Below are 25,177 nucleotides of genomic sequence, written 5' to 3'. Positions count from 1 at the left end.
TATGGTATATGTTTTATCATTATTTGGCAGGCATATGTTCAGTGTGACTTGGATCGTTTATTTCCTTTTTGTTTTCAAAAGCTACCACATGTCCCTGGACAAAAATTACACTTAATGTTTTATTTTTTCAGCCCAGTTAAAATCACAGCACTTGTTTTGTACAGTTTTACATAATAATGTGCTGGTTCGTGTGACTATTATGTAATTTAATTTCAGTAAACTGGCCTGAAATAATTTAGAAAGTCTACAGAGTTTTTGTGCATTCAGTGTCAGGGACTTTTACACATCTATTGATGTCAGCCTTGAAATTTAATTGGAGTGTTGGAGTTAGTTGCTTCCTTGTCTCTATATGGAAATAAAACCCACAATGTGTCACAGGATAAATTCTTCCATCTTATCCAGGACTGGAAGGGAGGGCTGTTACACTCTGATGCTCATCTATTCAAATGAAGAACTACAGGAAAAAAAAAAAAACAAAACAGGGGAAAACCTGGTCAGATTAAAGGTGCTAACCAAGACCCAAGACACACTGCAGAGCCATGGGGAAAAGAACCTAAGTTTCCCCATTTGTTGTTTTGTCTTTTGCTAACATTATCTGACAAACCTGAAGGTTTTTTTGATGCTTCCCTCTCAAATTATGTGTTTCTCTTTGCTTCACCTATTCAGCTGTGCCAGGCAATGAGAACTGACCAAGGCTGGACCTTCGTGAAAGAGTGTGCTTGAATGGGGAGAAACGAGGGGATTAACAACAGCCTCGAGGGTCAGGAACTTGTTTTTGGAAAGGGTAGCACACGTGGCTGGTGTTCCTGAAAGCCAGGCAAAATGCTAGCCCACAGAGTAAGGGCAGCATACAAGAAAAACGAGCCTGAGCGGTGGGGCCAAGCATCGCTCGGGTCGAGGCTGAACTTAGGGAGCCTGCCCAGGCGCTTGGACACGGCCCTGCTGCAGCAGTGAATCAGAAATGAGGCAGAAATGATTCACAAAGGGTGAAAAATTCACCACTGGCATCCAAGGAGTTAGGAGGCGACACAGACTGAAACCCCCAAGTGCGTTTAACTGCAGGAGTACCCAGGTGACATTAAGAACTGGGAGCTGCATCACTTTTGCAAAGGGCGCCCACATCTTTCTGAAACTGTTCCCCCAAAGCTGACTGTGCCTCCCGAGGAAAACCATGGAAAACATCAACTTGTCCGGCTCATAACACTCGAGACTGCATTTCTTGTCTGCATCCTCCCTTGTCTGCTTTCCTTCCTCTTTTCTGCCTCTTCTGCTTTCATGTGGATAGGGTACTGAGCAGTGAGTGGGATTTTGACATCACAGGAGAAATTGGTTGCGACAGAGCGAAGCATGACGAGCACAGAAAGGGGGAAGAGGGCAGCACGCAGACGCCTGTCATGTATTCGGCACCGCTCGTCACTGCTGCCTGCGTACGGCACTCGCACTTTGGATATGACTGCCACGATTGCGTTGCTTCGCTCTTGCTTCGGGGGAGGCTATACTGCAGCTATAAAGGCTCTGAAACCCTCAGCGTGCATGGTTTAAATTACAGCTAATTCGTTTCGATATGCCTTTTTTCTGGGATCCATAGACAACGTGACTGCAGCGGGGTTTTAAAAAATCAAAGGCAGGTTTCCCTGGGAGATACACATCGAGCCCTGCCCGAGTCTCTGGCGTGTTGCAATACAGCTCGTAGCAACCAGGCAGAAATCAGTTCTCCTTTCCACGGTAAAGGCTTGACAAACAAAACAATTTCTTGTATCTTAAGAAAAACAGCTTCAGAGGATTGGTTAAGAGACTTCCTCTGTATTTTTGAGGACGGACCAGCACCAGAACCACAGATCCACCGAGGTCAAGATGAAGCCTGCTGCCTGCAGAGATGGTCATTATATTCAGATTTCTATTAAGGTTGCAAGGTAGCGGAGCACTAATTTGCCAGCGAGAGGCAGGGGTCGGGAGAGAAACTAATGAAGTTACAGTGCTTGATTGGACAAATGCAACTTGAGCCTTTTTTTAGGATGTTATCTATCAGCCTGTCTGGCAAATGTCTGTCTGGTAATAATGTATCCGTCTGCTGAAACAAGCCTAAATAATGCAAGGCTATATCAATAATTAATAGGCACATAGGTCAACAAGTTCAAGATTGTTACAGGCGAGCGAGATCTGAAGGAAATGGTTCATTTCGGGCAGCTGCCAGGCCCCAAAAAGCTGGTGCAGCTTTGCGCAGAAAGGACAAGAGCGCTTGCAACACAAGTGTCAGGGCACTGTGCGGAGGACACAGCTGCTCCACCTCTGCTTACACACAGAAAAAGGGAAGCTGTGGGGTGGCACTGCCCAGGGAACCCGGGAGCGCCCGATTTGACGGAGAGTGGCAGGATCTGCCCTTTGGTCGATGCCCTCGCTGAAATTCCCAGATATCCTCTGTTCATCACCAAAAGAAGACGTTGGGTCTAGATCAGGCAAGCAGCTCTAATCATTTCTGCACCTGATTCCATCAAGGCATGTACAAATCTAGCATAAAACTGGATCTAGCTTCTTTGAGAGCATTTAAAAACCCTACAAGAAAGGCCTGCAAAACAGGTACTGCTGATGTTAGTAGAGGCTGATGATAACAGCAGCTGAGGTCACTTACTGACTAAGAAAATTTGTGTCTGAAATAACCTGAAGACTTTTAAAATGGAGAGAACAAAGAATCAACCTTACCATATGAAAATGATCAGAATAGGAGAGGGTATCAAAATGGAAATACGGAAAATAAAGCATTGAAATAGCAGTGGCTCTCTTCTGAGAGCAGTGTAGAAAGTCAAGGTGTTTTGCTAACTGTAATCCTTCACCAGTAGTCAAACAGGAACATAAATGCAGGATCCCAAGTTCCCACTTGTAAAACTGTGGGACCCCATAACAATAAAATTTTTACCAAAAATCTCAAAATAAGCGCAAGTAAGGTGTGGTATAAACATACAAACCCATTATCTTCGTGAAGCATTTCTACTGTACGTGTTGAACTTGCCTTAATAGTAGAAACTTAAATGCCTGAGGAAAAGAATTAGATTTTGGCAACTTTTTATAGCTGGTCCTCTTTTTTTTTTTTTTTTTTTTTTTTTTTTAATACAAGTGTCATAGAAGAAAACACAGCAAACATCACAGCTACATTTTGAGAAAACCACAGCCTACTTTACTTACAACTGATGCAGTACAGAAGGGAAACCGAAAGTAGAAAAGAGAAACACAAGCTGCAAAGGCAATTCTAGTAAAAAGTCATTTTAAAAAGCAGATGACCAAGATAGAAAAATCCCAAATTAATATTTACAGTAAATTTTGCTTTTAGAGCTGTGTGATAAGTTAGTTACTGAAGATTCTGTCAAAGGGATTTTCTTCAGAGTGAAATCCTAGAGCATATGGAGGCTGCTTTGTCCTTTGGCCTTTTTCTGAATAAAAACCACCGATTCTGCTCAGGCAAGGAATTCCAACAAACTCAGAGGCGTGACCCCAACTGCAAAGGGTCGATACGTGATCTATGTCTCGAGTACTCATTTACAGGAGTAAATTCTATGGAAATCAGTTCCTAAACGCAGAAGCCACAATTTTTCTCAGCCCCTCTGCACAGATAAGGCTGTGCTGCTTTCTTGGCAGCTCCCAACTTGCTGAGGAATTCACCTGTGGTAGTGGCTGAGTGGGGTTGCATTCAGAGCACACGCATGCTCAACTAAAGGCATCTGCACAGAGCTATACAGCTATAAACTCTCACAAAAACACCAGCGCAACTCATTTCTGCAACTTGCCTGAAGACAGAGGTACACAGAGGATGGGCCCTGGTGAGTGCAAGGCACCCTGCATGGCCCGGCAGGGGCAGAGCAGCAGCGATGCAGCACCTTGCTCCAAGTAAGAGCATCACCTTCGTCCCCTTTCAGCCACCACCAGGCTTCAGGGGAGCAAAGCCAGCTGCTTGTGAGCCCCGTCTGTACGGCTGCCATCCTGAGGATGATCCTGGACGTGGCTAAAGGGTGAAATGTATCTCTGAGGGCACCAGCAAGTGAAGACGCAGGGCGTTGAATAGGAAAAGGAAGTGCCTGGCGCCTTCGCGTAGGCGGAGTGTCAATTTTCCAAATTAAAGACACTCCAGTTCTACAGAAATGATCAGATGAGAGGACTCCTGGCAAGAGCCGGTGTGTGTAATTTTATAAAGCGCCTTAGGGAGGTAGACACCCAATTCTCTTTCAATCTGAGTGGCTACTGCCCTTCTCCTTTGAACATCTGCCTGTGTTACTTGGGACGTCACTAGGTTCTCTGCATCTCTCCTGGGGTAAAACAACGAAGGCCATTTTTTCCGAGGTATAAAACTGGATTTCCACAGCTCACTGCTGAAGTAAGGGCAGCCACCTCATAATGCAAAAGTAATTGCTTTAGCCTAACACGCCAATCCTTCCACTTTATTGTCCCTAAATCAGAAAGCACGTTTTATTGGTGCACCTTATCCTCACCATCTTCTGACTCTTGCAGTTTTATTCCTCTGACCTCTCTTTATGCCATCCCCATTTCCTTTGTAGCAAACTCCTCCATGCCGCATTGCAAAACGCTTTACAACAATTCGGACAAAAGAAGGAGACTGCAAGAGGTACTCCCTTCTCCCAGCAGAATCTGGGAGTGCCCAAATTCACATGGTGCTTTCTGTACGTACAGTTACTTGATCCCAACCCCTTTCTCACACATGTGGTAGGACGGATTATTCTTCTATTCATGCCTCTCGGTTTTTTAATGGATTTAGGCCACAGCTCTTAAAAATGTATAAGAGAGACAGGCATCGCATGATTTTGCTATGGATATTTTATGAGCAAGTCTGGGTGCATGCTGTGTGCTTGAAACAAAAGACTGCACAATTTGCTACCAGGGCAGGATCTGTGTTATGTCTTGTATTCAAGGCTTCTGAGAAGTCTTGGGCAAGAAAAGCAACAAAACAAAGGCATGGAAGAGACACCACGACATCTTCTAAATGGGTCAAGACAGCACCAACATGCTGCATTTGTTGTTATTAAGAGCTGTAATTCAGCCATTTCTCAGAGAGCAAATCTGATTTAGGAAACAGCAGCTCAGCCCCTCCTTTTTTACTGGCTGTTATTTGGGGGTTGCACTGGTCAGTTAATTGACATAGACTATTACCTTGAAGTGATTACACTAGTACCTAGGGGTTTTTTACTCATGCACCTGCAGCAAGCATCGTAAGATGTTTTGGTACCAAAAACCACTTCAGCCATTATTTATCAATGGAGTGAGTAATTTACTTTTGGAGCATAGGCTTTCACTGCTACCAGACTGATTAAATGCTTTGGTTAAACAGTTTTCAAAGCATTCAACTGACAAAAAGGACATCGATGACGTTTGGGTACATAAATCTCCTAGGTGTGCTTTTAAAGAAGCTTTCCTGAGGAAGCTGGGCTGTGCTCAGGACAAGGCACCGTCCTATTCCCAACACAGCTGTAACTCCTTTGACTCAACTTGAGGGTAAGATCCAATGTCTAATAAACACAACAGGTTGGATGCAACCTCCAGACCAAGAAATCTGGAAACAACTGACTGCCAGGCAGCTTTTCACCTTCTTTTCCTTAGTATCTATGAGGACTGATCCCCTCAGGACATGGGTAGGGTGGTCCCTTCTCCTAATCCAGCACCATTTCCCTCTTTCATACTCTAACCACTGCAATCTGCAGCAGCAAGAGAGTGAGCTGTAAGGACGTGACACCGGACCCAGACCTTCTCCCCTAGGGAGTTTCACGATAATGTTTCCACTGTACACAACAGCGGCAACCCAGATTCTCTACAAAGTTCAGCCTGAGCCTGCAGACACTGGCAGGTGGTGTTTTCTGTGGGCTGTAATCTCATTTCTCGCGCTGGGCCTACTTACTGGAAAGGAAGCTCTGAAGCTCTTGCAGTGCTTCATCTGTTCCTTGAAAGGGATGGGCCAGGATGGAAGCAGGGATACAGGTGCACAGGGCACTGCTCAGCCCTACTTTCCCCAGTCCCTTTCCAACCCTACTTTCCCCAGTCCCCCACTACAAATACAGCTGTTGATATTTGCTTTGTTCTATTTCTACTGCTATCCCTAATAGATGCTGTAGCTATCTGGTGGGGAGCATAAGCTACATGGGGCAGTGCAACTGGGGAGCTGAAGGAGGCTGCAAAGCTAACACGAGTAACAAATCCGTGTGTTCTAACTGCTTACGCAGCCAGCACCCCATCTGAAGCTCCATTTGTTAGCGTTTTCCAAGTTACCTTACTCAGAAATGAGTTACTAAAGAATCTGTTCTGACGGAGGTATTTGATTCAATCTCCTGTTTTGGTGCCGATTCATCGCCAGGGAGGGCACGAAGGAGTTTTCACACATTCCTGTTACAACGTCACAGCCTTTTTTCCTATGGGGAGCCTTGAGTCTCTTCTCTGCTAGTTTTCAGTTGTTATTATAAATATGACAACATATTCAATGGATCTGGGATTTATGTAGCAATCTAACAATAATACTTAGAACACAAACACTTTTTTGTAAATATTATCTTATTATAACAAATGTAATAACTTCTATTTATGGGAATGCTTTCTTAAGATGCTTCACGGTGGAGAAATGTAAATACCTCTGAAGTGGCAGTTTCTATAGAAACTTAATTTTCCAGTGAATTCTAGAGTAAATAGCCTAATTTTCTACTTTGCTTTATAAATCTCACAGAAACCTGGAGCATCTTTCAGAAGTGGCAGAAAATAACACTTTGCAACTGCACAGCCATTTATGTCTTTGAAGCCTGCTGGAATACAAACTACTCAAGTCTTCGGGAGCATCTTTAGGCAATACCATCATTATTTCCACTCAGAAGTGGCGGTATAGCAGCAGGTCCGAGGCTTTGCACGGAACAGGGGGTCACTGCCTAGCATAGCAGCCTGATGTCCACTCCCAGTCCCGCTGCTGGCTCCACCACAGCTGCCAGCTCCCGGCCCCATAAATCAGCAGTTTCGCTCCCATAAAGAAAAGTTTCTCTCAGCAGTAGCTGAATACAACCCCAGAACAGAGAGCAGAAGCAGTATTTGCCAGAAGCCCGGCTGGTTTTGCCCGATGGACGTGTGAGGAGTGAGCAAGTCCGCCTCGGGGCTGGCCGTGCTGCTGCAGAGAGGAGCGCGGACTGGCACTGTGCGGGGGCTGTTCTGACTCCAGGACTTGTAATTTCAGTGAAGCTAACGCCAAGAACCCATTCACCCTGGCATGGACACAGCCTGAAGAAGCTCCCACAAGAGCCACAACGAGGAACTTCTGGCCTCCCCTTGGGCCATTAGGGAACGCCGTTCCCAATTAGGTTCGTTGAGGAAGGAAGCTGAAGCTCAGTTGGGCTGAGCAACCACTTCTGAATTTTTGTTAACAACACTTCCTTATATCCCAAGGAACGGACACAGCAAAACTTAAAACAGCAGTGGCACAGAGTCCCGCTTGCCCATGGCCACCTCTTTCCAGTAAGGAACCTGCAAGAGCCCCGTGTGCCCCCAGACCTCTCCCCCTCTGCCTCTGCTCCTTGGGCTGCTGTGGAAAGCTGCCTGGGCACCGGGTACCTCATCCCCCAAGGTGTGTGAGTGCCAGATCTTCATCTGGCTAATTGTGTGGCACATCCCCATCACCGCCAGCCCCAGCCCCGCACAGATGCCGTACGTTCGTGCTGAGATCAGAGCTGTAGGAGTCGGCCCTCCTCCGCACAGCAGATGGCTTGCTCTGCTGCGTTTGTTTTTGGTGCTTACTTACCTATTTGCTCCTCGACTCCTGACAGTCATGTGAATTTGAGAAGGGAAAAAAGAAAAGACTTCCTCAAGAACTGATAAAAAAAATCAAGAAGTTTCCTTTCCACGTGTTATCTCAAAACACAGAAAACAGACCCAAGAAGCATTCTGAACCTTCTCTGAAAGGAGAGAGATGAAGAAATGAGCTGAGGATAGCTCCTTGGTGCCCAAGCAGCATGGACAGCTCAGTCAGGGCTCCCACTCAGACAGAAGGAGACACTTTCAGCCCAGAGGACTGCCCAGACTCTCTAACATTTTGGCTGGCTTCCAGTTTCTGCATAACGAAGAGCAGGTATTTTCCACTTGAAGCTTCTCCATCAAGTATATAAAGGTGGCAAAACTAAATTTAGCAATCAGAATCTATCCCATTTCCCTCTCTCACTTTTAGGAACGGGCATGTTTTGATTTTATCTAAACAAAATAGCTGGTACTTCTGCGGCACCTTTGCAGTAAATAAGCATGTAAATACATAAATAGATGGAAACCAGTGCAACTGAGGCATTTGGCGAAGTGTGAAATCCTACTAACTGTTGTGATTTATACTGCAAGTTGAATGAGATCCAGCTCCTGGAGGTATATAATTATGCCTAAATTTTTTTTTTTCTCAAACCCCGATTGCATGAAGAAGCTTGAAAGTGCAACCCATCTGCATGCTCAACTTGTAAACAAGAAGGCAAACGGGGAACACTCCAAATGAATTTATTTAAAACCATCTTAGAAACATCTTACAAAAGCCTACCTCAGATTTGTGGATACTTGATAGAGATGAGTGTGGTGATGTTTGTATGGGAAAATAAAAGCTAGACCACTTTACTCCTAGAGCCTTGGACTGTGTCATGGTCACACCTGCACTGGTGACCAGTTCCAGGGGCATCCTCTCCAATAAGCCTCACTTAGGACAATTACCAGGTCAGGAGCAAATCTATGGCACAACGAGGCAGAAATTCTGTCTTGTAACCAAGGTGTAGTAAAGGCAAGCACTGGGAGGCAACAACTAAGTTCACCACAAAAGGAATATGTCAAAGTATCAGGTAAAAATATGTTGATCTATAACAAAAAAAAAAACCCTCCAGCTAACTACACAAGTGGATCTCCTTTCCCTCAGTCCTTTCCTGTTGCAGATCTCTCCCACCTCCTGTTTCCAATGTCTCAGCTGCAGAGGTAGGGCAGCCAAAGATCACACGTGGGGAGCTGTGGGCCAGGTACCACCAGGGGTGGATTCCCACTGCTCGTGTCACTGCTGGAGCCCGCATGGCCATGGCCAGAGGTGCTATCATCTCTATCACACAGGGATCAGGTTTGGAATGAACCAGAAAGGCAAGTGTTACCTCAGGCAAGCTGGGTATCCTCAGGGAAAACGTCTGGCTTCCTTCTCCCATCACTGTGTTGTCCCCAAGGCTGTTTTTTCCTATGGATGGGGTTTGATGTGCATACATTTTCCTTTTCCCCACTGCCACTCTGTTGCTCTCACATTTTTACAATTTAACCAAATCAGTGTGTGCCCCTGCACAGAACCCCATTCTCCCCAGCAGTGGTTTCATTTCCTCCCCCACTCGTCCCATTGCCAGAAGCCCTATCTCCTCCTTTTCCCAGTGGGGAGCGCTTTGCTTCCCATCTGATTTGAATTCCTCCCTCCCTGTGTGGGCGATGAATCACTCAGAGTAATGGCATTTTAAAAACTCTACAGAGAAGGTAGGTAGACTCAAACCTGGGGGAGTGCATAGAAAAAAACGTTAGTGGGTGCCTTCAACCCCAAAAGCAGAAGTTCCCAAACTTCCCTGGTGTGTGAACAGTGCCTAAGGGCTAGATGCCTCCTTCTGCACATAGGTATTGATGGCAACTGCCATAGGCAAACCGAAGCTGTGTTATATATATGAATGTATAGCATCTAATAATGTATAAATGTGCATTAATACATCTAATAATGTATAGCATCTTACTTTTACTGATCATATCATATAATGATATGAAGTCATTATCATATCATAGATCGCAGAAAATTCAGAAAGAAAAAAAAATATTATAATTAAGGTTACATAGAGTGAAAAAAAAAGCTAAAATTAAAGAAAAAAAAAGCTGTTTCCGTTCCATTTTGTTGTTTGGGGGAGCAGATTCTTACCTTGCAACACCTCCGTGTCAATAATACAGCCCTTCCAATGAGGAACCACTGAATGTAACATTTTCCAACTAATTGCTTATCAACTACTGCCTTCTCTGATGGAAGTGGACTTTAATTCTTGTTATTCCTCTTAGTCCTGCAGAGGTTATCTGAGCTCATGCATCAACAACAAAAAGCCCCTCTAATTACAGGGTAAATGGAAACAGCGGTCGTATATTCTCACTGCAGCCCGTATCTCAGTGACATTCACATTCTGAATCACAGTTTGATTCAAGGCAAGAAATTCAATTTTTACTGCTGGAAATTCTTCAATATTCTTTATCACCTGAGCACATGAAACAGAGAAGCTATAGTACGAATCTGTCCAGAACTTGATGTGCTTAACAAATAGCACGTTGTTTAATGACTTTATTCCCAACACCTACATGTTTTGTTCCTGTTACTTGTACAGCTGTCACGTATGACAAAGAGGCTAATTCTTCAGCTGAGGAGGGAGAAGGAGAAGGAGCAGCTTATGGACTCTTAAGCACGTCTTTCTTTTTTTTTCTGAGAGAAATAGCAATATGGGGCTCCACACCAACCATGTCTCGGTGACTTCTTTTAAACTCGTTTAGCCTATAATTGAAGGATAATTTCTCTGATTGCCAACTCTGCCAGCTCACGCTGACATCAGAAAACCCAACAGTTCTTTCTGGCTCACATTTCATCACCGGTAAAGAATTCTGCAAACTACATTTTCCTCTGTGTGCATGAGTATGGTCCTGAAAATTATGGCCTTGGTTATATCTGCGCAATCCCCAATACCCTGCAAAATCTCTGTGGTGCACGCATACCCCACCAGTCACTGCGTATGCACCAAAGCCCTGCTTTCTGCTCTGCCCATAGAGCTACAGCCCTGCTAGCACTGACGTTGCCCAGCTTTTTTCCAGTCTCTGATTGCTGTCTGACGTTCAGAGCTCCCCAGGACATCTCCCAGAGTCAGCTCTCTCGTGGCTGTGTGTGCCTTTGGGGTTTTAGTGGATGGAAGCTGTGCCTGCTTGAAATGAGCATCGTGTGCTCAGAGAAAGCTGCGCTCCCCATCTGCACTGCAATGTGCTTGCAGTGGGCACAGATCTGCTACAACCACTTTTATGTGCTTCCTCACTGACCAGGATGAACTGCGACAGAAATAAGGAACTACTCTAACTCAGAAGAGATAAATGTCAAGCCTCTAAGGAGCTATAAAGACCAGCATTTGCTACACACCCCAAACAGTGCATTATACAACACCCAAAAAGAGCCCAGACATAAAAACCCTACAGTCTGTTATGGGACAGGGAGAAAACTGAGCAGACTGAATGATGTGTTTGTTGTCTGTTCTGAAGTCATCTCTTACATTGAAAAATCTATTTAAAACCAATAAAACCTCAGTTTTACTTTGGTCATGCTTCTTAAGTGACTGATCTTGCCACAGTTCAGATTCCCATGGTATAGTTAAAGAGCCCAGAAGTGACAGAGAAAACAAAATTTATCCCGGTGTTATACACAGAAGTATTTGGCATAACGACTCTTCTAAAAACTTCTGTTTGAGCAAACTGACACTGCAGGTTTTTTCGCTTGGATTTCAGACGGAGGCTCGCAAAACTCAGAGTAACAAACATTTTAGTTCTCACTCAAATCAGAGAGTGACTCAGCACTGCAAGGAAAAGCTAGACTAAATGTTGTGAAGTTTTGTTGAAGCCAGACAAGGAGTGAGCAAGCAGGAGTCCAACTTGGAAGCAGACAGAGTTTGCATCAAGGGAAAACTTTACTGATTATATTTTGGAGGGGGTTGTCACAGGGCTGTCTCGCTGCAAAGCCCAATCCCACATTTATATTGAAACCAGTGTCAAATAATTCCCTTCTGGGTATAAAACCACTGAGAAGAATTCCAGGAAGCCCTTCCTTGCCCAGGAAGCTATTTCGAAGTCCCCAAATACACGAGAAGAAAATAACTTTCCTTCCAGGTTTCTCAATCACAGGCACCCCTCTCTGGCTCCGGGACGACCCTAGCACTATTTTCAGCCTTCTCATCTTTCACCCGTATCCACAAGACAGCTGGCCCCGATGATCTGAGCGGCCCAGCCTCTACTTGCCTCCAGCCCGGGATAACTTGTACCCTCACAGATACTGTTTCTTGAGAGCGAGCCCCGAGATAACCCGCACACGCAGATAACCCCCGGTTGCCTTCCTGCCTCTCCTGACAGATCTGTTGATTTGTCCAGCTTCTGGAGGAGACGCTCCGAAACCTGGGACGAAGGGGTCAGATGAGGGGTATCCGAGATAAGGGAGATTGAAGGGTCTAAGGGAGGGCAGGGGGAAAAGGAGGAGGTTACACAGGACCTGAGGCTGGAGCTAAGTGTAGCCTGAGAGGCTCTGGGGCAGCCTTCCAGAGTGACCTGCACATCCCTCTGGCCGGCACAGCTGACAAATCTCATTCTTTAGCTTTCTAATCTCCTTAGCTTCGACCCTTTACATGCAAAAGGAGTAGAAATGCTTTTATTCCTCTGGGTAATCCTTGTACAGACAGAGGCAAGGTGCAGTTGTACACAACCCGGTTCACATCCAGTCTCTGCTTCACAAACACCAAAACGTGGACACGGCACGGCTGGGAGGAAACGGGGAGTTCCAGATCCGGGCTGGAACCACAGACAAAGGCTGGAGGTTGGAGCAGCAGCTGGCGTAACCCCAAATCTTCAGGAGAAGCCATCAAGAGACACCACGACTGATGGCTTCCTCTGCATATTGCAACACATCTGCTTGGGCCGTGATCCCTGGCCAGGATTGGGCAAAAGGAGCAAAATGCCGTCCCCTTCCCGAGAAACGTCAGCGCACAGCGTGTGCTTCCGAGGGCTGTTACAGCTGTGTCCTACCCGTGCTCGCTCCAGAGGTTCCTTTTTCATATCCTGTTCTGACCGCTCTACATTTGTCATGTAAATTCATGTCAAGGACGCAGGGAAAAAAAAATAAAGTTGGTATGCATAAAGATTGTAAAATATGAGAATTTCTTAGGGGTTTTAATAAAGCTCAGGGTTAAAACCATGCTCTCACCGCACAAATACATATGGATGATATGCATCATGAGTTGTACTTCAGATGAAAGTTTAAGGTATAAAAATAAGTCATTTGGTTTCCAGCAGCCTTTTGAGATGCTCCTCTGGGGACCTCCCAGCTTTCACGTTCCCTACAGACACCACAAATCGAACACTAGAGCCAGCAACCCTTATTCATCCCAGTAAACTTCTCCAGTGTAAGTCCTTTGGAGTCAGTGGGTCTCAGTGAGAAAGGCCACAGTGAGCAGCAACAGACACAAGCTCTGGCCTCAAGAGACTCTGAAGGGAAAAATTTCTCTCAAACATTGTCCTAATGGCAGAGGTTGGCACATGTTGCAGAACTCTGCAAACCGTGCTTCTTACCTGTTGGAAATAGATGTTTTATTTTCTGAAAAATAGATCTTTTTCCATCTGAAGGCCATGTGTCTGTGTGGACATTGCTCTATATAACTCACACTAAGCATTTACCTGCGAGCAGTTGTCCAACAAAAGGGATAAAAAAAAGATATCCCAACCCAACACAGCATCACGGCTACTGTCTTCATCGCCAGTGATCCTAACAGTGACCACACCAGGACATCAAGGGCAACGTTCAGCGGTCAGACGTGAACAAATCCATGCAAAGAAACACTCCGTGCAGGTGCTTTGGCTCTGATTTTCATGCTGTAGGCTACAGATGTTTTCACAAATTTATCAGACTTGCCACCAGTCAATAAGCAAGGAGTCCTAAGTAATGTGCCGTAGGAAATACATCTCCCTGAGGGAAATACAGAAATACGTTCCCACACCATCTCAGAAGGGAGTGGAATTCTTCAGTGAGTAATATAATCGTCCTACTATAGCCTACTCAAGCTGTCTCTGAGACTACCTATAGCCACTGAGCAAGACCTGCAACACAGTTACTACTGGTTTACAATGCATTAGGTAGAACATTTCTCATTAAAAGACTTCGGTACCGGTTCCTATGTCAAGGTAATCTTCATTGACAGAGTTTCTTATTAGAAGGTGGGCTTTAGGATTCATGTGCATTTCCTCTCAGCTTCTCCGAGACAACATGAAAATCTTTTTTCTTCCAACTGCCAGGATGAGACGTTCCCTTAAAAATATCTCCTGGACTGTTTAAATACCAACATAAGGATTCTCCCAACTGAAGGAAAAAAAAGAGGGAAATATATACAGTATGAAAAATATATATATATATCTATATATCTTTCTGCATCATGAGGTCTTCTTAGAAACTTAGAGAGGACTGTTTGGTGCACACAACAACACCGTCTCCATTACAGACTTCCTTACAGACAGAAGAAAGGGATGTTATGAAAGGGAACTCCTGCAGTGTGACGTCCATGTCGTCTGCTTTTAGGTGAAGCCAGAAGAGACAGGGCCCTCATGGCTTCACCTTCATGTTTCCCTCTCCAGGAAGGGTTTGGTCAATGTCAATGGGATGCTCAGGGGTGCTGCATTCCTAAAGCATAAAAACCTTGTTTCACTTCAGGCAGAGAGATGCAAGTGGATGAAGTATCACAGAGAAAGTTATTTGTGCCTGTTTACAGCACCTCACAACTCACACAATTTGAAGACTCAATATGCAAATCAGTGCCTCCAAGGAACCAAAAAATACAGTTTTCTTGGTCACCAAAAATGCCCTATAGTTTTTGATCTTCATTTACGTCTGTCTATCTACCTCTTAAAAGAAATCTTGAACGTTGCCTGTATGTATTGAACTGTTTTTAGTGTACTGTTAGGAACAGTGAGGAGTTCAGACTTCCCTGAACATGTCCTGAAGGCTTCATATTTATTCAGACAGGAAGGAGCGTACCTTAAAAGATAAATTGCGTGACTACAGAATCAGATATAATTAATACAGTGTGGCCTCGTTCTCCAAGGGAGAAAAAACCGAGAGAGATTATCACCATGAAATACTAGCCACAGACTAGATAGAGTATGAAAGAGAAAGATTAAGGGAGCTCTTGTTCAGATACACATCTTCAGCAGAGTACATTTCACCTAATAAGTCATTTTGGCTCCATCAACCCACCGTTAATCTCTGGTAATGGTGTCCCAAGTTACTGGCTGAGCATAAAAACGTGGAAAATGAATGCAGATCCTGGATACCTGCAGTTGTGACGCTGTTGACACAGCAGAGGCTCGGCGTAGTCCTGCTGCAGCCATGCTTCCTGTTTCTATAAACAGATTCTGTTTGAAAAGGGGCTACTATGGGCACACATGTGCAGTTTATAGCTAGTTTTGTGCCAACGTAAATCAAGCCCAAATGCCATCTCAGTGACATAATGTAAGACTTATGCTTAAGGGAGTCCATATACCCAAGTAAGTGGGTTCCAAAGTAATTAATTTGAGGAGTCCACTTACATTTCAATCTCACAACCAGACAGACTGCCTTGTGGTTCTCCTGGTTTCTTAGTGTCAGACTCCCCAAATTTCACTCTTCCATTTCCTTCACTTCCTCACCTTTCAGGGTCAGAGCTTAACACAGCAAAGGGAAATGAAACAGAGAAAACCAAAACAAATAAGCTGCGAAGCAGATTAAAGCCATGTTTGACATTCAGAGGTACATGGCTCCTTTTGCAGCTGGGTAAGAAGTAGTGATCATTTTGTGTCCACAGCTCCCAGAGTAAACATGGTTAAAAACTTGAAGTTTTCTAAATGAATCCTCACTTTTAAAAATGTCACAGCATTTTAAATGAATTCTATTTTATGTTCCAGTCAGCTGAATTCTATTTTTTTTCTTCTTAGAAATGGTTTGGGAAGTAGACAGAAACCTTCCTACACTTCCCTCAACCATTGGTGCTCTGAACGCACAGCCTCTGAAGGGGAAGGTGTTTGCAGGGCGAACCACAGAAACGTTGTGCTTCTGCTTGTTAGAAGGGATGGATCAGCCCACTCTGCTCAGTCTGCCAAATGTCTTCTCCCGAGTGGGATCGAGAAAATTGCCACCAGCCCGTGGCTCCTGCAGAATTCCTGCTCTGGCTGTGCCATTAGGCAACACACCACACGCCAGTCTGCTCTGAGAAATTAACTTGCTGAAGTCAGGGTCCAAATCCTTTCCCAGGAAAATCAGAACATTAACTCTCACTACCTTCAGCAGAGGCTGGATTAAATGTAATTCAAGAGACATTCATTCAGTTCTGGAACAAAATGGCTCATCCAGAAGCAGATTCAAGAGGAGAGATGTTTTATGGGAGGTAATTAGCTGTTGCTTACCCCGTTTATATATGCTTCCCTGAGTCAGTGGGCATGAGGCCATTTAGCAATTCATGGGATCAACATTAAACCAGGGATTCCCTTGCTTTCATGGCAGAGAAAGCTGGAACATGTTCACAAAGCCAATACAAAGGTAATAAAAGGTTATTAGCTTGGTCCCACAACATCTCTTCCTATAATATGCTCACACCTCATTGAGGAGGTCAGAGGGATTACAGTGCATTTTTGCAAATCCTGGTCTTTTGTTACACTGCACGGATTCCATATTCATTCAGGTGATGCTGGTGCAGAACCTGTTCCTATCAGACTGTCTATTTCAGTCTGCATGATTTTTAAATAACAAAGGATGGTGATAACAAGGACATTTCCAATGAGACCCCTCTGGTTCATTTTAAATGTTCAACCTCGCTTTTGGAAAGGATTTCAGCTCTGGTTCAGATTTAGTCTGACGAATGTGCAGCACGAGCCAGGGCTGCCCCAGTACTTAATGCATGTACCTTGAAGAGTTTCTGTAAAGGTCATCATTACAGCATAACTGATATGTAATAAACGAATATGAGAAGTGAGTAAGAGGTCAGACTTCATGGACTTGGCAAAAAATGCCCAGAAAAAACAATATGAAAGCAGGTGTCAGAGTATCAGAAAGCATGACAATGACTAACCTCTCCTGGTGAACAAGTGTTTACATAGCTAAAAGTGTTATTAAACTACTAAGGCCAAAATGAAAGACTCTCACTCCCAAGTGGATTATTGCATTTCTTCTTCTTTCTCGTTGTGGCTCCTAGAAAGTCACATTTCAGAAAATGATGCCATGGTTTTGAAAACTCTAATACAATTTGCAGAACATCAGTAGCTTTTTCCGCAACAGCTTCAACAGGCATACAATGCTTCCATGATTATGAAGATCTGAGGGATGAACACAATTTTTCTTTTTTCTTTTTTTTTTCGGTTACACGTGGAGTTCTTCTTCTGTGCTTGCCCCGTGTCTGAAGAGATGCAAAGAGAGGGGAAAAATATGGCTAAAGCAGTTATTCAATAAAATAAAATGTGCATGTGTGTACTCACATGGAAACAAATAAAGCATGCAGAGTTAAGTTTGTTATAAGAATCTTCTTTATTTTAGAGGAGTAAATGTAATGATTGTAGGATTTTAATGTTTATGTAAAGATAATGAACAGGTAGAATAACCGAACAAAGCCATTAAACAAGACTAAACTCCCCAGACACAATTTAACTTAATTAATGCTTACATAGGACTCTCTTGCTCATGTCTGAAGACAATTCTGCCTTCAGAAAAATCAAAATAAGTGTTCAGAGTTTTAAAGAGCAGGTCTGTAGCTCAGGGGTGAAACAGAAGTAGCTTTTGGACCAGTCATCCCAAACTTAGAACCAAACTCTTCTTCTGCTAGGAGTCAAATGGACAATTCTTCCACCTTGGAGACAGAAGGGTCCTGAAGGAAAACGCCCTGCAGTAATCAGCCACATTTAACACAGCAACAAATGTGGTGAGAATGGGGAAGTTAAAATGAATGTGCAAGTAGGATAGAAAGAGAGAAGGGGCTTGAGGCTTATCTAAATTTTCTGAGCTTTTAGGAAGGGAAATATCTTCTGTCACATCCCATCTCTTGCCTGCAAGATAATTTTGCAATTTCCAAACTTTTAGCAGCCAGAAAGAGAACGCTCTACTTCACACAGGATGGTTGGATACCCTGTACTGAAGGGATGATGTTGTATGCGAGGTGAGAGATCTCTCTGGGCCTTCTCATGTCTGTGGTTGTGACCACTACCAAAAAAAAAAAAAAAAAAAAAAAAGTAGAGAGACCCAAAACTGGTAGTTTTAAAGTTGGAAGAAGAGGTGGAACAAGTCTTAAGAGGATGCAGGAGGACACAGGAAAGAAATCTGGTGAATTGTGGATATGGATCTTTAGGTCAGTGTAATCACCAAAGGATCGTGCAGTGAGCCAGGAATGAAATCATGGCTTGAACATTGATTTTGTGCCACCAATCAAGCCCAGCGGGGAGCAGACATTTAAAGGGTGGGCTTAGCCTGGGTTTTTCATAGTTAGGAGCACACGCAGTCATTCTAGCCAGAGAGCTGAAGGGAAATGATTTATGAGGACAGAGCTAAATGCTTATTGCTAGGTTAAACAACAAGTAAGGGCAGACATAACAGTCTACAAATACCCATAGGAGTAAATGTCAAGGAGTTTGAGGAATTGTCTTGAACAGCAAGATAAATTTCCTAAGGCTGAGGTGCACTGGCTTGTGATACGCTTGCCCAAACAGCTGAAGTTTTGTTGGTTGTGATTAGCCTGAGCACAGCCAGAGCAAACAAAAGGCAAAGAACAATTCTGCACTGCTGGACAGGTGAAAGGGTTTATTCAAATCTGCCCCACGTTCAGGTCAGTTCCACTTCTCCATCACAGTAGCAGGTATCTGCAATGTTAAACAAGGTTTAGGGGTTCAAGACAGCATTCTGGAGACACGCTGCAACTCCTTTTCCCATCATGATTTGTGTGTCAGCAGCAATTACGAACCTTACTTTATCAAGAAAGTTTCAGGTTGATTGTAGAAATGAAAAAGTCACATAGCTGCTATTGAAAACGAGTAAGCACATACGATCACTCATAGCTAGAAAGACTATCCACCAAAGCAGTTTCACTACAATCAACATCAAATTTATCCTACACAGAGCATGTGTTAAAATTACACCCTATTTCGTGGGCCCTAAAATAGCTCTTAAATGGATATGAACTGAACTCTGTGCTGAGCATCTGTGTGAGGGGTGAGAACCAGCCCAAGGTCATGTCTCCAGGAGGCAAAAACTTCAGGAGAAGCCCTGGGGGATGCGCCTGATGCCCCAGCTGGGGCAAAACTGCTGGTGGGGCCAAAGGAGAAGGAAACCAAGGGGAAGGGAAGGAATGCAAAATGAAAATAAACTGGCTGGAAAAAAACAAGGCCCTTTGAACTTTGGTTCACAGCATGGCATTGCAACTGGGGCAGGGTCAGGAACTGGAGGTTACAACTAGCAAGGTGGAGATGGAAAATGGGATTGCCTCTGAATTCTTCAGATTGTGAAACTGTCGCCTAGCTCAAGGAAATAAATACAGGCAAAGGGGAGAAAACAGCTCCTAGGTATGCAGTCCTGAATTGAGGTTAAGGGGGAGGAGAAAGGAAAACTAAAACAAAGCAAATGCACAGCCACAGGATACAAATGTAACCCTAAGATACCCTGTATCTCCCTCTTTTCTGGCAGATGCCTCTTTCCCAGCCACAGCAGATTGATTTGTGTGCAGAGAGCGGGCAGTTTCCTTACTTCTTCCTGCCCTGGCCAGGATTCTGGCTCACTAATGTGGGTGTTGCTTACCTCTGGGCTGTCAGGAACGCAACTCACACGTAGCCCCAACTTCTGAAAAACAATCCTAGTGCTGGGTGCCCAGTGACAAGAAAGAAGAGACAAACTCTTCCTTGGCCCCTGCATGTATGAAGAAGGTAAATTCCTTGTGAACACCCAAAAAAATCTATCAGACATAGTATTTTCAGAAAAAACAATCTTTTTTTTTTTTTTTTTTTTTTCAGAGGAGCCATACGGTTGATTCCTGTGTCAAGGTGGGACTGAGCAAAACCCAGGGAAGCTGGGGAGGAATTTCTTTTGTCTGAGCATCATGAGGTGGTTCAGTTGATGGCTACGTGGTGTCAGTGCATGCACAGGACAAAAGGCATTGCTGACCTGCAACCTGTCTCCCTTCCTAAGGCTAGGAAATTGCTGACCATCCTAGAGGAAAGTTCACTCAGAGTCATAACAACGTTTCAAAGCATTTTTCCAAAAGAGTGTTCAAGTACAAAGAACCAAAATCAAGGAAAACCAAACCAAAGCCAAGGAACCCACCTTCAGCTCCCTACTATTTCTGTCAAAGGTTTACGAGAGGCAGGAAAAAAATTATTGAGGAAGAGCCTTGTAATTAAATCCTTAACCTGAGATTCAGGTTCTTCTTCTCACCTTAGCTTAATGCCTATAAAGCATTCACAACAGGAGGTACCTTATATGTGTGCAAACACGATGTTGCTTAAAGGTACACGATATACTCCAAAGGTCTGTAGTCCTGTGGCACAGTCAGGAGGCTACAGAGGGAGCAGCTGACTGAGTGTGCAGTGGCATTGTTCCTGCAATAAATATATGTAAGAAAATTCAGGCAGTGTCATGGCATGCAAAGTTGTGCCAGGGAGAGATCCTGAGTCTATTGTGTCCATCTCTGTGTTGAAGATGGAAAGTGTGTTCCACCTTCCAGACTTGTATGGGGCTTTTTTTTTTTTTTTCCCCAAGCTTTTTAGAAGAGCAGGAAGCTAAACCTTTACCTGAACAGAGCCCTACAGATCATAAACTTTGGCTCTCCCAAAGATGCATTTTCCCTCTTACAATAAACTCCAATGAGCAAAACACCTTCTGCTTTTTCCTTTTGTTTCATTCGTTTTGTGGTGTATCACAGCACGTCACACTAAAACCCAAGGTAGGAAACAAAAAGAAGAAAAGAATCTGTTCTGTGAATCTTTACTTTTGTCTGGAATCCTTTTCTGGATGTTTATGGCATCCCATAAAGTTGCTGAAACATGCCTGCTGTATTTTTAATTGTCATTTTAAATGCCAAAACCCAGAAGTCTTGCTTATATTGTATGTGAACAGTGTCTGCTTATGTTCAAACCCTCAGGCACTTAAAATAACTCTACTGTACACAGAGAACGTTGTTCATTTTGTTTTTACAATTTCTGCCTGTGTAGAAGGAGCTATAATGTCCTGAGAACATAAATGCATGTTCATAACCAAGGAGCGAGATCACAGCTGGAATCTACCTGAGCCTTGGATCATATTTCAGCAGTGGCACGAAGCGAAAGAGCAGCTTATTTCTCTGTTTAATTTACAAGAGCTGCAACTGGAACAGCACACACTAGACTCACTGATGTAACGCACAGGTGAGTGCGTGTTACAGGTCCACCTCTGTGCCCGATCCCCAGGGAGTATCAGGCTGTTTCAGCCAGACTTCAGAGCCGTTGCTGCTATAGCCCGAGAGGAACCTGGCCTTAACCCTGGTGGGTTAGTAAAGGTGGCAGCTGCCATAACAGACTTCTGGACAGCCTACAAATTTGGGGCATAAAATGGGGGTCTTTTGATTGATTCCAGTGTATTTCATATCAAGTGCCCATTGTTTTGTCTTAAAGAACAAACCATTACAGAGAATTCATGAGCAAATTTGCTTTTTTCTTTCAAGGATTAAACAGGAGCAGATCATAATTTCCTTTAAATACATCTATTATTCATCAGGATTCAATAAGTTTTATTATGGGCTGAGAAACAGCACATATATCTTTATACTCAGTTCCAATCTGCTCCCTACTTGTGTTCTGCAACACACATTTTATGTTTAGAAGTGATTGGCCATGAATGTCACAGGATAATACGTGTTCCCTGAGTAAAGACACAGACAAGGATCTGGCCAATGTTCATTTTTCACATTAATTTGTTGTAAATAATTTCACATGCAATTTTGCTACTTCCTTTCTGTAGGAAAGGAAGCCTTCCTACCTAACCTCTGCGAGTAGGTTAGCATAGCGTGGCTTGCAGAAAGCTGACATGGGGTATTTATGAGCGGAGAGGAAGTAAATTAATTTCAGTGTTTGATTCAACATTGGAGAAAAGCTTTTTGCAGTATTTGTTTACCCACAGAAATAAGAGAAGGCACAGTCTCTCCTCTAGTCCAGCCACGTTACTAGGGTAGGGAAATTCCTCTGAGTTAGGACTACAGACAAAGGGTTAAAGAAAGAGAAGCTTCCCTTCCCAGTGTGCATCCCACATAGCTCTCCTGTAATAGCCATCATTATTTGTGACATGCGCAGTAGGGGAATATAGGTGGAGAGATGAAGCCATGCATGTAAGGTAAACACCCTTTTTTTAAGCATCCACCATTTTTGCAATGATATGTACAAGGGTCATTTGGGGATTTCCTTCCCCTGAAGTCTGGGTTTCCTGAGAGGAAGGAGAGCTGAAATGCAGGAACAAGCGGCTGCACACCATGTCCAGCAGGGTAGGAGACCTTCCTTATTGACACAGGTTTATGAACCGCATCTGATTCTCCAAACTTCCTGATGTTCTCCCTTTGAAAGGAGGGATGCTGGGGAAGGAGATGGGTGGGGAAGTTGAAGAGGTGGTTCTGTCCTTTAAAGGCCTTTCAGGCCCAGCAAAACGGCTCCCATACTCTTAAATCTACCATAAAAAGTAGGTTGCAATACAAGTGGGAAATACAAGGAAATGTTTCAGCTAATAAAATGTGCTGGACTGGCACCAAACTTCTGCTTAAAAAGCTGTTTGCAATAAACAATGATTACTTACAGTGTCATTGCAAGATCATTAGAGGACTCAGAGATCGAAGGGTACCTGGTTCTTCTGGCGGAGACCTGGAAAACAGTGTCACAGATCAGCAAACACCAACAGCAAACAACATATTTTTTATGAGGCCTGTTAGAACAGGAGGAAATGCTCAAAACCAGACTGCCGGGCCATTCCGTGACCTAATCCAGGCCAGAGAGAAGCAAATCTGCCCTGTTCACCAGTCCACTGCTGATATAAGAGAAGAAATTAAATTCACTTGGTACCATCAGGTTGTCTGGGCTGTGCTACAGATCGCTTTTAGGCCTCAGAAAGGGTTAAATGGACCCCAGAGAGAATAAATACATTATGCAGCTGTGTAGGTGCTCAGAAGATGAATATAGGTTGATTTTTACAAACTTAACCTATGCAGAGTGAGTCACAATTTGCACCTTGCGTCATTCAGTAAGTGGGCCTTTAGGAAATCAGCTCACTATGAATGGGCTGACAGCACCCAGGCAGCACGGGTCCGGCTCTCCTGCCTACAGGCTGCCTGTCGGAGGGAGCAGAGATGCTGTTCCCCATCTTACGATGTGACAACAACAATGGGAGCCAAGCAAACAATGCCATGCTTGTGGCTTTGCTGCATCTCTCTTAAAAGGTCAAAAGGTTTGGGCTGAAACAAATGCTTTCATATCATGGACGATTCATTCTTAATCATAAATGTGCATTATTCTCATCGTAACTGCTGCCGTGCATCATAACATTGTTTCCTGATTCAATTATGCCTCACAGCACCTTTTTAATTAATACCTTCATTGGCAAAACCTTGCAGGTTTAGATAAATAAGATTTGCTTTTTTTTGCATTTCAATCATAAGCTTCAGCATGAAGGAAATCTCTCTATTTTGTAGTCACCCGGGGAAAGAAAAGCAAGTAGAGGAGGTCTACATGCTCACAAGGATCTCTGCACTGAGGAGACAGAATAATCATCTTTTGTTGAATACGAAAATAATGAAAAACAAAGTAAACAACACCCTTTTGTTCTGCGTAAGAAAGGCAGGGCTTTAATAGTCTTTAAACGAGATAGAAAATTTCCATCCAAATGGAACCATGGAGTAGGTAGACACATTACAACGTTTTGGAGCTCAGTGATTAAATTTAATACTGTGCCAAACAGTGATTAGCTGATGAAGGGCATTCCTAAATGGGATAGAAACAAGGGAAGTGTGGCTCCAGTATAAGATTGGGCCTCCAGTACAGCCTGGTGCTCAGCTTTCCACTTTAATAACAGGGTCAGATGAAAAAAAAAAGTTTAATTTGATTTATTTCCCTAAGGAAACTCAGTGGAATTGTAAACACAGGCTGACTGGTACATATTACTAAAACTTCAGCTTCAGGGTCAGATCCAAGAAAAGGGCTTAGGTACCTACTGAAGCGCAGCAATTTACCCTTTTCTTCAGCATTTTTCCAGCTCGCTAACTCAATCCCCCTGCTCAGAGTACTGGTTCCTATGAATCCCATTACCAGACACTGAACTCCCCCAACTCACTGTGCAGGCAAAGTAGCATCCTAATTAAAGCTTCTGAATCCCAGCCTCAGAGCTGGGGGCCTGTGTCCTTTATGGATCTTTCCCTTAGTGCATTACAGTCCTCTGCTGAGCCCAGCGCAACATATTGTCCCTAACACTGCAGATACGTAGCTAATGATCCAGGAGAATAGGAGTATAAATCCTTTTTAACTTAGCTATGTTCTCTCCTAAGCCTGTCCAACCCAGCAAGCATGCGGTGTGCAGGGAAGTCAGCAGCTAGACAAGAGCCCCATGGACACAAAAAGATTGGGTCTGCTTCAGCAAGCTGTTTGTGCTTTGGCAGAAGAGGACAACAAGATTGTCCCCCAGTTCCATAAAATGAGAAATGGCTCCCTGCCGTCTGAGAAGTGACCTCTGAAGGAAATAAAAATTTCACTTCCATTTCTGATAAACGCACGGCTCCAGCCCACCCCTGTGTCTGAAGTATCAGTACCTGTAGGCTCACGTACGCCAAAAACACAACCAGAATTGAACTGTCTGTGCAGACATGACTGCCCTACACACAGCTTTCCTCTGCTTTCTTTTCTTTCATCACCTATTCCTACAGTCCAAGAAAAGGCCGTCATCATTTCATTTTGAAAGAAGTCCTCTTACTTTAAAACCCATTTTGGACCAGATTCTGTTCCTTGCTACATTATTATAAATCTGCTGGTTTTTCATGGACTTTTTCCAATGATATTCTGACGTAAGCAAGACCAAAATCTTATTTTGGTGAGAATTCACTGCGTTATGCTACTGCTCAGTGTTGGTACAGGCCACAGATTCTGGTACAATCTCATCTCTTTGTGTGGAAGAGAATTCAGAGTTGAGAACTACTATAATAGCAATAGATTGTTAAAAATGATAACTTGTACATAATGTCTCAGGAACCTTGCTTCAAATTTCAAAGCCATTAATTAATTAGCAATAATTAATCACTAAGCATGTTATGTGGGCTAAGTTGGCTGCAGTTATCATTACAAAAGATAAAAAAGCCTAGCAAAAACTCCCGCGGAGTCTCTATTTAGCACTTGA

The 25,177-nt window shown here is 43.8% G+C and overlaps 1 long non-coding RNA gene across 4 annotated transcripts in view; it reads right to left on the bottom strand.

Annotated features, from left to right (window-relative positions):
• Positions 1-7,278: 7,278 nt before the first annotated feature.
• Positions 7,279-25,177, bottom strand: part of LOC113844285 (uncharacterized) — a 94,366-nt gene continuing 76,467 nt past the window's right edge. The window contains exons 7-9 of one of the 4 annotated variants that reach the window (XR_003498743.3): positions 22,598-22,662; positions 19,583-19,690; positions 17,246-18,651 (exon numbers count right to left, since the gene is read on the bottom strand). This is a non-coding gene — a long non-coding RNA (uncharacterized lncRNA). The other 3 variants (XR_003498745.3, XR_003498744.3, XR_011810945.1) reach the window with 3 other exon arrangements.

This window comes from Anas platyrhynchos, chromosome 8 (genome assembly GCF_047663525.1).
Source record: "Anas platyrhynchos isolate ZD024472 breed Pekin duck chromosome 8, IASCAAS_PekinDuck_T2T, whole genome shotgun sequence".
Taxonomy (NCBI): Eukaryota; Metazoa; Chordata; class Aves; order Anseriformes; family Anatidae; genus Anas; species Anas platyrhynchos.
The sequence above is the reverse complement of the archived record's forward strand: the minus strand, read 5'-3'. Positions and strand labels throughout refer to the sequence as shown.